The sequence below is a fragment of the Rhinopithecus bieti genome, unplaced genomic scaffold (genome assembly GCF_001698545.2).
Source record: "Rhinopithecus bieti isolate Rb0 unplaced genomic scaffold, ASM169854v2 scaffold_56474, whole genome shotgun sequence".
Taxonomy (NCBI): Eukaryota; Metazoa; Chordata; class Mammalia; order Primates; family Cercopithecidae; genus Rhinopithecus; species Rhinopithecus bieti.
Window position 1 is genome coordinate 166,496 of NW_016822031.1, and position 13,593 is coordinate 180,088.

The window sequence follows — 13,593 nt, forward strand, 5'->3', positions numbered from 1 at the left end:
TTCTTGCATTTTATATAAAATTTAATGTCCATATGTCTATATAGCTTTTCTAACTAAAACATTTATATTCTTCATCCACTTCTAAAGTGGATGTAACCCAGAATAGGTTAAGAAGCTATATAAAGAAGAATAATATTGTATAATTACTAGAATCATCTCAGAATAACTGACTAAAACCTTATTTTCACAAAATATATTGCATAAAATACCAGTTCCTGGGGAGTTAAACAGATACATAAAAAATTTGATGAATAAATGAAACTTCTATACTGCAGGATTTTTCAGAGTGATTAACATTTAATGAGCATTGTTTGTCTCCAAGAGTGTGATACAATAAGCAGTTTCACCAATTCGCCTACCCAAGGAAGCTTTCTTAGCTCACAGTGTTGCCTGGCTGTGAGAGTCCAAGGAAACCGCTTGGAGAAATGGTGATTTAAGACTGCACTTTATGACCAAACATTGAGTGATAGATAATCGAGTAAAGATTTTATAATTAAATTCAAACTAACCAATTTTTAATGAGTAAAATAGCAACAGTGTCTTTGGAACCGTGCTGTTCTCCATTAAACAATAACCATGATTTTTTTTTAAATTTACACTAAGTAAATTGACCATCAGGTCCCAAATGGATAAATACTTCTCCACATACTCTTAATCGCTTGGGCAAATTACCTTTAAAGAATACTTTGTCTAGCTTTGTTGTGTCAAAGATCCCTATTATTTCATCCCTAGCTAGTTAGCTAGTACACATAAAAAGTAAAACTAAGAACAGCAAAAATGGGGTGGAAAGGATAAAAGATAACGTTTCAACTGCAAATTCCAGGAATTGCAGTCATTGATAAAATTGTGTAAAATGGGACAAGTATAGCCAAGAGCTGTATTTTAGCTTCAGGATTACCAGAATTTGAGGTTTAATCCAGTGTTAACCTATGTTAAAACAACCAAAACCAAAAAGAAAGAAATGATTAGCAGAGAATCAAACACGCTGCTGTTAGTTAAACTTGAGTAATAGTGAATTTTCATTGTCATATTGCCAAAGACCTAAACATTCTTTGTAACTGCTTCCAATGTGATTTTAAAACCCTGTAGGTCTGATGTTCTTTATAAAATGGGAAACACATTTTATTTCAACTAAAATCACAGCTGTAACCTAAAGAGAGAAAATGAGATTGCAGGTCGTCCTTTTTCTTCCTTTCTACTTTATCAGCTGTTCAGTTATAGCCACCGACTCCATTTAAGCTGACAACTGGTATTTTTCTTTCATTCTCTCTACTCCCACTAATATTATTTTAGCTTCTGAGTTCTCTCCTAACATCACCATCTTGTTTTTGCCTACATCTGTTCTTCATTAGCCTCCCAGAGAGGTAGGTTTTCATTCAACTTTATGGAGTATCCATGATAAGGCTGAGACTGAATATTATATGTTTCTTGTTCCAAGATCCAAGGAAACTGACAATCTTGCAAGGGAGCAAAGGACAAAACATCTGCTACTTTATCCTAGAATAAGACAAATTTTTCAATATATGGCTTTCGTTATAGTAAATGAGATATGGTATCACTAACTTAATTCTTCACTTGTAAAATGCTATTTTGATATGGCCTAAGTGTTGCTATGTAAGCTGATATTACTCCTCAGTTGTAAAAGGGCAACAGATTGTACATTTAAGAAAAAATTATGAACATTTTGGAGAAACTATATTGTTAAAAACTCTGTTATAGACATGTAACAATATTTAAAATGCTGAGCTGATATTTACAATATTTTGTTCTTTAGCAACTGTCTTTTTACACTGCTAGAGCACTGCATTATTGAACATTAATGTGGTACACTGAGCAGTAGAAATGAGCTTTCTAAGAATATAGTTGCCTAAAATATAATACTTGAATGTATTTAAAACTAAGTTCATTATATTTTGACAGAATACCTTCTGTATATTTAGATTAAGGACATATTCTCTCAGCAATATTATTTTGGTAAACTGTAATATTAAATAAGACATTTTTGGAATGGATACTAGAAATTTTGAATGGATACTTGAAATTTTGTGTCATTATGGTTAATGCAAACATTTTAATCTGACTGCAAATTTTCAGAGAAAAATATTGGTTCTACACTTGTTGGTAGGCAGGAGAAATGTAAATAGATATTAATGTTTACAATGTGAAAATATATTTATATGCTTAAGGCATACATAAGGTATTAGTTGACAAAAGTAGACTTAAAGTGTTAATTAAGTTTCATTTTACTGTGATAACAGACACCAACTGGAGCTAGATTAAACAAATAAATATACTTTTTAGGAAGATGCTGTCACATCTCACAGAAGCTAAGCTAAAGCTGAAAGACCCAGTTCCAGATAGGCTGGTATCAGAGCAGGTTCCAGGTGTGGGAATTTATAGGCCTCAGGGCCACTGGCATTTATAACAAAACTGAGCTACCAGAAGCTCCCAGCCTGTGGTTTCTCACTTCAACTTTCTAAATTCCAAGGATCTTCTGATTGCCACAGCTTAAATAAGGCATCCACATCAACCCAATCAACTGCAGCAGGTGAAGTAGGTATTACAGCAGTGCCATGGCTGGTAGAGACCCACCTCACTGTAACAGGGACAGTTTCCAGAAAAGGAGAACTCTTGACAACTAGACACTAATCCAAGAGTTATTCTACAACTTAAAAGAGTGTGATCGTTTATCAAATTAAATTTCAATGACTATCAAAGTTGATGAATGTATCTTTCAGATTTCATTTCACTGGTATCCATTATGAGTCAAAATCAATTCAATGTTATTAGAAAATATATGCATGTGTGTGTATGTAAACAAGACAACTTTGCCATGTAATGAATATGGTTGATGCTAGTAATGTTTACACAGTTGATTTAAAATGAACCTAGAACTCTTAATGGAGCTTATTTTGTAATATGTGGAGAAGCTTCTGCCAAGAATGTTAGTGTCTACTTCCAATAAGCTTGAACAGAAGAGGTGCAGCCTGGAGTCATCCAGATTAGACCCCCAACACAACACATTGGCCTGAACAAGTCAGTTTTAGATCAGTTCCAATGACTATCAAAGTTGATGGTTACATCTTTCAGATTTCATATTTGTTTGCCAGTTACAAGCAGGTTATCGTCCTGCTGGGCAATAAAACTAAAAGTCATGCTCAGTCTTCCATGGAAGTACACAGAGAGGAGCATTACAAAATGTATTCAATTTTATTTTATAAGGATGCACTTTGATTTTAAAAAATCTCAGCTCAATTGCTTAATTTTTTTCACTCCATGCATTTGCAAAATCTGGGATGTAAATGTAATCACGTAGCTTGATTGAATTTTATAGAAAGTGGACAACTTAATTGTATGAATAAAAGAAGAAAATAACCTTTCTACACGCTGATGCATTTATTTAAAATATATGGGTTCAATGTCTTTTTAGAAATAAGCTGGGGTTTCCTTCTGCACATTAGTAGGTATTAGAGTTTGTTTGTTTGCTTGTTTGTTTGTTTGTTTGTTTGAGATGGAACTTCGCTCTTGTTGCCCAGGATGGAGTGCAATGGCACGGCCTTAGCTCACTGCAACCTCTGCCTCCTGGGTCCAAGAAATTCTCCCATCTCAGGCTCCCAAGTAACTGGGATAACAGGCGCCCGCCACCATGCCCAGCTAATTTTTGTATTTCTAGTAGAGACAGGGTTTCACCATGTTGGCCAGGCTGGTCTTGAACTCCTTACCTCAGACGATCCACCCACTTTGGCCTCCTAAAGTGCTGGAATTACAGACATGAGCCACTGTGCCTGGCCGGTATTAGAGTTTTTTTTTTTTTACTGTTATTGGATTAAAGGATTTTACTCTGTTACTAACTGCACTTGATGAAGTTAATAAATAAGTTATTTGACTTGCTTTCCAGGAAAGTTGGTAATCATGTATCAGGCGTATTTGCTTTTAATATTTAGAACTTACCAAGAAATTCAGTGACAATACAAGTGGCACATAAGTGAGCAAAGAACAAAGAAGACACTGAGTCCTTCAAATTATCACTTAATATGTTTTTGATTTTTAAATAATAGCAAAACCAGTTACTCTTCTGCTCATCCTATAGTGGCATAATGAGGTGATCAGTAGAAATTGGGGGTGACTCTTTACGATTACTGTTAACTGAGGAAAGATCTGACTTCAGTGGCTTTTGTGAAAGACCTCTGTGGTCAAAAATAGCTAAATTTGTCCTCTCCCCCCTCTGATAATAAGCAAGCACTTAATTCCTTTAATGAATTCCCTTTGTTGCATCTTGGTAATGGAGAATGGAGAACAGGAAATTGCAAGATGAAGAGACAGGCTCTCATTGTGGGAGCAGCTGACTGCTGAGCTGTGGCAACATCAGTGGGGCTCAAGCAAGAACAGAGATGACAGAAAATACAAAAGAATCCTTTTACATTCAGAGGAGCTCTTAGATTCAGGGCCAGATACCAGCAGTGCATGGAAGACAGGAAGTAAGCATGGATGTCTGAGAGGAGATGAAAGCCTTGCTGTTTTGTATACAGTCACATGGCATGTGTGGAAACACCAGGGAGTTCCACAAAACTCCATTTTCTTCATCCTTTCTTTCTTTGGGAGAAGGAAAACATATTTGGAGCCCTTGACCCTCACCCTCAAGGATGTAAACAAGTTAGAATAACATTCCCTCTGTGATAGCATGCCATGCTGCCTTGAGAGGAATTGCACTGGGAATGAAAGGTAGAGGTTTCTGTGAGTAGAGATAAGGGAGGCTGTGAAAACTGATTCCATTATGTTCCACTGGTTAAAGCAGCATTACTGGAATTTCACTGGTATCCATTATGAGTCATAATCAATTCAATGTTATTAGAATATATATGCATGTGTGTGTATGTAAACATGATAACTTTGCCATGTGATGAATATTGTTGATGCTAGTAATGTTTACACAGTTGATTTAAAATTAACCTAGAGCTCTTACTGTAGCTTTTTTTATAATATGTGGAGAGGTTTCTGCCAAGAATACTAGTGTCTACTTCCAACAAGCTTAAACAGAAGGGGTGCAGCCTGGAGCCTTCTAGATTAGATCCCCAACATATCAGATTGGCCTGACCAAGTCAGTTTTAGATCAATAATAATTGTTAGGTTACTTGTGATATATTTCTTATTGTGAATCAAATTCATCCCAGTGGACAGAACCTAATTCCAATGTCAGCCCTTAAAATTAGCCTCATTCTATCTACACTATATTACAGGCAACCAATTATTGGATTTAGTGAAAGTCATCACACAGGCCATAAAAGAAATCTAATATTTATATGTTCAAAAAATAGAATAATTACATTGTGTTAGACACTAAACTAAGTACTTGCAACTCATTTTGAATATTGCCTGGTGGAGAAAAAAGGTATCAAACAAGAAGATAGAAATGAAGTTTGATGCCAGTGATGGTTATTAGCTTTCTTATTTGAAATGGAAAAAACACCAGAAAATGGAACTGCACAGGCTACTACAACGTATCAGGCTTTTGAGAGGTTCAGTGTAAGTACTAATTATAAAGACAATGGAATCAGATGGCTCTTGCTGAGCATAACTGATGCATTGGGGAAAGACACCAAAAGGTTGAGGGTAATTAATCACAAAAGCAAAATGTGGAAGTCAGAGGTCCTCGTTGGCAGCATATAAAGTAACTGTTATCTTTTACAGCTTTAGACAGACAGAAAAAACAGAGGACCAGGGCCAGTAGCAGAGCACCAGAAAAGGCTAAAGTCTCAACTGCATCAAGCCAAGGCTCTTGTTGAAAAGGGATGAGACTCTGAGAAGTGCGAGGGTGCCATTTCGGTAGAAAATGTTGAAACCCCAAATCCTCTCGAATTATCTGGGTTTACAGGAAGGTCCAACTCCTTCCAGCTATATACTATCACTTTCTTCCTGCTTGAAGACAATGCAGCTGTCTCTAGCTTGGAACCCCACCTAAGAATCTAGCCACACCTCCTTTCCTAACCACCAGACCAAGAAGTAGCATCAAACCACAACATTAACTGGCTGGTGAAGTACTGAGACAGAAAGGAGGAAATGGAATAAATGAACTATATCCCAGAGAAGCTCCATGATCCAGGCAACATGTACCAGTAGCAACCAGAAAATGATGTATGGGACTAGATCCTGCAGGTCCTGGATTAAAAGACTGGAGGATGGATGGAACAAAAGTCTGAATAATGAGGAGTTTATTGACATAGTAGTATTCTCCCATAATAGCAGGTCTAATTACCTGGCAAGGACTCCAAGAGATTGTGCTAATATGCTGGTTGGATTGCACTTCGAGGTTTTTGGGGAGAGCAGTGGCCCATAGTAATTGAAATATAAATGGAGCAACTGCAATGGCAGAAAATGGGAAAAGGCGTGCTACAGTGAATATTAATGTAAGCTCAGAAAATCTGCCATCTGACTACATTCCACGGGTGGATTTGAAGGACACTTCTTTTACCAAAGTGCTAAATTATGCTCTAGTGAGAGAGGCACCAACATCATTGAGAAACTCAGTAGTGACTTTTCCTCTGTTGGTAAAGAAAAATAGCAGGAGATTCTGTTACACAACTGGGCTCAACTGTTACACAACTGGGCCAATAATATGAATTAGAATGACAGAATTCCAAAATATAGACAGTAGGTGGTGGCATTTTATTGTTGAAGCAAGGAGATTACAAATAATGCAATGAGCAGCCAGGCGTGGTGGCTCACACCTGTAATCCCAGCACTTTGGGAGGCTGAGGCGGGTGGATCACAAGGTCAGGAGTTCAAGACCAGCCTGGCCAAGATGGTGAAACTTCATCTCTACTAAAAATACAAAAATTAGCCAGGTGTACTGGCAGGTGTCTGTAATCCCAGCTACTCAGGAGGCTGAGGCAAAGAATTGCTTGAACCTGGGAGGCAGAGGTTGCAGTGAGCTGAGATCGTGCCACTGCATCCAGCCTGGGTGACAGAGCAAGACTCCATCTCAAAAATAATAAATAAATAAATAAATAAATAAATAAATAAATAAAGCAATGAGCTTGAGCAGCAAGACTGGTCCTGAACCACAGGACACCATGGAAATGGTTAATAAAACACAGCTTCCCTAAGGGCAGATAGATTGGTAACCTAAAACGAAATTGCTCAGTTCATATAATCAAAATAAATTAGAAGAAAAGGCCAAGCGCACCCGGACTAATGAAATGCTTCAAATGTTTGTCTGTTTCCATATCTGAGACAATTTTCAGATCTGAAACATGTGAGCTGAAGGGCAAACTGGGTTCTCAGAAGGAAGAACCCTGCCTGAACAGGCAAATGGACAAATATGTAGGAAAGTGATTCCCACAGTCTTTCTACAAAGGGACTTATAGTTATTCATACAAGTAACCATACACAAAAGAGGAATACAAAATATTTTAAGCACTGTTAGACACTAAGTTGGCTTAGACTAAGTCTAAAACGCTCACAAATGCAGAGTATATAATCCATGCAATACTGTCATGGGTTGTCACACAGTGAGTCCACCAATCCCCAGAACCAACCAGTGGCCATTTCTCTGATCTTGACCCTGACTATGTAATTGGTGTAGATATACTGGATTTATACTAGAACTCTCACAACTGTTTCTGTCCTGATTGGGAGAATATATTGTAGTGAGGAAGGCTACATGGAAACCTCTGAAACTCACCAACTCCTTTCCCACTGGCTGAGTTAGTAAATTAAAAAAAATACTGTATCTTGAAGAGAATGGCAGAGATCAGTGCCACCTTTAAAGCCTTAAGAAATACAAAGGTGATGGTCTGCATTATATCCCAGATTAGTTCACTAGTCAACCACATAAATTCTGTTTGCTGTATTGGATGTAGAATAATTAACATGGGCTCAAATACATGGAGTGCTATATGGCCATTACTTGGAAATGTTTTTATTTCCATTCCTGTTAAGAAGAAGGACCAGAATAAGTTTAAATTCATTTGAAACAGACAGCAATATACTTTTATGGTCTTCCCACAAGCCTGTGTGAACTCTTCTGTCATCAGTCCTAACATAGTCTGAAAAGATCTATACTGTCTAAACATTTACAGAATATCATATATCATATTAATCCACTATATAGATAGCATCATGTAATAGGACTAGATGAGCAAGAAGTGGCAAATATGTTAATAAAATATGATTTTGGTTGAACACATGACTTTCAGGAGATGGGGGAGATAAACCCCATGAAGAATCAGGATCAACTGCATTGGAAAATTTGAGAGTCCCAAAGGTCTGGGCAATACTTGGACATCCCCTTGAAAATAAATGACAAATTATTGTGTCTCACACATCCCAGCACTAAGAATAGAGCATCTTGGGGTCCAAGAGACAGAATAGTCCACCATTGGGAATAGTACTCTAACCTTCAGTGGATGTCATGGAATACAGCCAAATGTGAATAGGATTCAGAGTAGAAAAGTGCCTTGCAGCAGATTCAGACTGCTATGAGAACAACTGTACCATCTAGACCATAGTGTTGTGAAACAACTAATATTTTTCATTTCTGCATGATCCAGGATTTCTGAGTAAAAGATAATTGAATAGCAACCTGAAAGATAAATCCTCCCTGGAGTCATTTGCTTATATTTCAAAATGGTAAAGAAAAGCTAGAAATTTTTTCCTCCTCTCTCTGGAGAAGAGTTGTTTACATTGCAAAGCAAAAAATCTTTCTCTAGGGAGGAGGAGGAATAGATGTGCCAGATGCCCTACTTAAGCTCTGATTCTCATAATTTTTGGATTCCTCTTCTGTAGCAAAACCTCTACATGCACAAATGATACCTGGCCCTCATTGTATTGCCCAAAGGAGAATTGGGGCACTGCTGAGATGATCTGCGAACAAATGATGTGTTCTTTCATCCAGAAGTAATGTCTCAGATCCTTCACAGTTTCAAACTTAAAATTCTTACACATAATTTGTGGTGGAAAAACACATGTTGTGTGGAATTTCTCACAAGCCCTAGTAGGAGTTTCACAGCATAAATCCTGAGGATTCTGGAACACAACCATGTCATCTGCAGTAGAGAATTAAACACTATTTGTAGAACAGCTCCCAGATTGCTCCTTAGCCCTAATAGAGATGAAGAGAATACAGCTTGTTGGCATCAGCCATGGAGATGCATGACAGTTTTATGAGAAGGCTGATGAATGAGGATCTGAAAATGATGATGAAGAGCATAGAGTGTTCAAACCCTGCCTCTCAATGCTAAGAGTTAAGAAATGGGAGAACACACAGTCTTGCTTGAAAGAAGAAAATATTAATCAGGGTCTTTCGGGGAGAATGAAATGTTATTTAAATCCAATATGTGTAAAGTACTTTGCAAAGAGTTTAACCATCTCTGGAGATCATTAATCATGGAATGGTGGACTTAGGGAAGGAGTTTAGAAGGAACAGAAAAGAGATGGGATCAAGGAACAGAAGGAAAAAGCATTATTGATAGGAGAATAAGACAAAATAACTCTTATCCCAAAAGAGTCTACACTTGAATGATGGTTGAAAAAATAAGGAGGTGAAGCAGGTTGATGTTGAGTGCCAACGAGAAGTGCAAGATAATCAGCGATGGGTAATGCAGGTTTTAACTGTCATCAGGGCGGGAGGCCAAGCAATAGCAGCTACAGCAGAGTGGGGTGATTTTCAAATGTTTAATGGCTGACAGTGATGGCAAGGGCAGTGGAGGAAGAGATTCCCCATCTCCTCTGAGATCGACAGGAACCCAGCTGTATATTCCATTTCGAACAAACATGCCTATTTTCAGAGAGAATTTACAAAATTCTAGGAGGCTGCTAGGCCTGTAGTCTCCTTTGAAGCACAAACAATTCTGTCTTTGGGCTAGTGTGATAAAAGCAAACAAACCTCAATTTACTGGACACAGCTAAAGTAACTGTCTAGGTGGAAATGCAGAGACCATTGTAGATGATAATGAAGCTAACCCAATCAGATTTGGGGGGAGAAACTATGAGAGGTCTAGGTACACAGAGAGGCCAATGTCACTGGCCCTCATGCTGTATTCCCGATACTAATTGATTATCTCAGGGCTATCTGAAGCCTGCTGTACTGGAACGCTGAATGTCTGAGGACACACCATATGATAATAATCCCATATCAATTTTCCTATGTGCTTACCTTCATTGGATAGGTAAACTAGGTACCATTTTTTCTTATTAATGTAAATAATTTTGCTGTAATAGCTAACTTTTCCCGAGGACTTAAATATGCCCAACACTGGGCATGGTTTATGAGCTTTATTAAAAGGTTAAAAAAAGGTTAAGTAAATCAAGTCTCACAAATGGTAAATTTTGGAGCTTGATTTCAAACTCAGGTGGTTGACATCAGAGCCCCTGCACACAACCACTAGCCACATTGGTGTTTTCTCTTTTCACTTTGTTTATTCCCATCCATCTTCCCTTAGGAATCTTTCCACTAGGACAGTTGAATACATTTGTTGCAGTCATAATATTATGTTTTCTCAGACAGTAATAAGTAAAGTGGCAGACAGAGATAACCAAAAGCAAAGGAAGGGGGCATGGGTTAAAATGAATGGAGTAAATTCATTTAGAAGGCCAATGATTTTTTGGTCAAAGTGGCAGAAAGTGGAAAACGGTTAATGCTTGATAAAATCTATTTGTAAATCTGCCCTTTATTCACTTAATTCCGAGAGATTGAAATTGAAATATAATTGATATCTGACACATAGTTGAACAAGTGGAAATAATATATAAAATACATATGTGAGAAAATTGCATTTTACTGAACATAAAATCTGAATTAAAATTTAGGTTTTGCATTTGTGGCTCTACAAAATGGACTTGCAGCTTTTCCTCACTTGGCTAAAAGGTGGCAGCTGAACTGTACTCTGTTTTATAGGTTTGAACTATGATAGTTATTTCAGGTAGACTGCATTTCCCCAAAATTTCTAAAAATACTATATTTGCTGTTTTAATGCTCTTCCACAGTATTACCACACCTCATCAAGGTGTAAAGTCTATTTCTCCTCCCCATAAAAGTGGGCTAGCCTTTGTGACTACATTTAAAAAATGAAATTTTTTTTTATTTTTTTATGCCAAGTGATGCCAAGTGACTTTCTAGTCTAGGGCACTGCGGCATAATAGGTGATACTGCTTCCACCTAGCTCACATTCCGTTTCTCTCCTCACCTTTGAAATCCAGCCATCATGTTGTGAGGAAGCCCAGGTCACATGGAAAGTCCATGTCATGTGTAAATGTTCCAGCTGAAAGCCCCAGAGAAGGACACAGTGTATAGCCAGGAATAATCTCCAGGTCAGTGGAATGAGCAAGCATTTAGCCACTCAAAAGATACCATTCCCCAGGTCACAGGCTTCTGTCCAAGTGCAGAAGCTATTCCCATTCTTCAGTTTCCAAGTCTGATGTTCCATTCTCAAAGAAATTTTCTATGAACTTTCATATTCTATTAAGTTGCCCTTTTATACGTTATTATAACGCTTCATGAATCTCCTCCATAATGTACATAACATGCAAATATGTGTCTACTTATATAATTATATAAATCTAATTTGTATAATTTATATTTGTATGAAATTATTCATTATGAAATAAATATATACTTATGTTCCATATATATCACGGAAGAGCTGTATCTTTCTGGTTCATCATATGTACTCAGTATTTTAACTTTGACATTTGGTAGACCCTCAATATATATTTATTGTGTAAACTAATTGTTACTCCAGTGTTACTCCTAAGGGACTCAAGCTACAATGGTTTAAGAGTCCCTAGAGGCTCGGAAAGACTTTGGTATTTGTACTCTAGTAGATTGGTAGGGGATGGTAGAAGACTGTCTAATCAGCATGATTTTCAATTTTGCATTTATTCTTCATAGAAAAGTAAGTGTGATTTTGTTTATTTTATAGAAATAAGGAACTCATCAGAGTAGATTTGATTGTAAAAGTACTTTTCCTCCCTGAAACATATAAATGACTCCTTTCAAAGTGTCCCTTCTTTCTGTGCTGTGTTCTGCCATCATTTATTATTCAGAAAATGAGGCTATGGTGTAAAAGGCAGAAAAGAAAGAAGGGAGCCTTGAAGATAGATGCTGTAAATTTAATCCTGGCCAAATGACCGATGTGGGGGGGGTGACCTAGACCTGGATATGTTTTAAATCTTCCCAGGCCTGTGCCTCTGTAAAACATGGCAAACAAAGTTTTCCTGAGGAAAACAGAGGCACATAATGTACATACATTTCTAGTGATACATGTGGCACAGTGTAATGCTATGTGAAGCAATGATAAAGATCTTTGAGGGGCAGCATGCTGAATAGAAAGAATAAGGGCTGTGAAGTCAAGCAGACCTTGAACCCAATTCTTCTGCTTTTAGCTGAGCCTTATCTTCAAAGTGGTGCATAATTAGAACTAAATGAAATAAAGCATGCAAAACACACCATACAGTAAGCTCTCAAAAATTATACTACCTTTTCCTGATTAATACTAAGAAATTAAAAAGATAGTGAGCTGTTTTTGTATCTTAACTAAATCAATGCTAGTATTCTGGTTGTAATATTATACTATATTTGTGCACTATATTTGTGTTACCACTGAAGGAAACTGGGTAACTGGTATATGGGATCTGTCTTACTTTGTACAACTGTGTGTAAATCTACAATTAGCTCAAACAGTTTAGTTTTTTAAATCTACACTGAGAGGGAGAGGAACCTCCACTCATACAATGGTTCAGCTGAGCTGAAATTCTATTATTCAAGCTCCATCATTTCACAAACGATGTAAGGAAGCCCAAAGATATTTGGTGATTTAGGCAACACATAGTCACCGGCAGAGCTGCAGAAAAACATACAATGTTCTAGTTCTAGGTTGGTTTTTTAATACAAATTTAAATATATTTTTGAGGAGAGACCCTTGGCATCTAAGTAGCCTTTTCTCTTTTAGCTCTGGGATTGCTTGTATTTTGTATCTATAGCCTTTTATAAAGATGACTATTTTTTTCTGGGCAGTGTTTGTAACTGTTTATACTAATATAGTTTTTCACAAAATCCTTTCATGTAATAATTTAAGAAAGTATCTGTTGATATATAACCTTGAAATTGGGTGGCTGGGCTTGGTGGCTCACGCCTGTAATCCCAGTACTTTGGGAGGCCAAGGTGGGAGGATCACCTGAGGTTGGGAGTTCGAGAACAGCCTGGCAACATGGTGAAACCCCATCTCTACTAAAAATACAAAAATTAGCTGTGCTTGGTGGCAGGCACCTGTAATCCCAGCTACTCGGGATGCTGAGGCAGGAGAATCTCTTGAACCCAGGAGGCAGAGGTTGAGGTGAGCCAAGATCGTGCCATTGCACTCCAGCCTAGGGAACAAGAGTGAGACTTTGTCTAAAAAAAAGAAAAAAGAGGGCTGAGCAAGATGGCCAAATAGGAACAGCTCCAGTCTCCAACTCCCAGCGCGAGCAACACAGAAGACCGGTGATTTCTGCATTTTCAACTGAGGTACTGGGGTCATCTCACTAGGGAGTGCCAGAAATCGGTGCTGGTCAGCTCTGCAGCCTGACCAGCGAGAGCTGAAGCAGGGCGAGGCATTG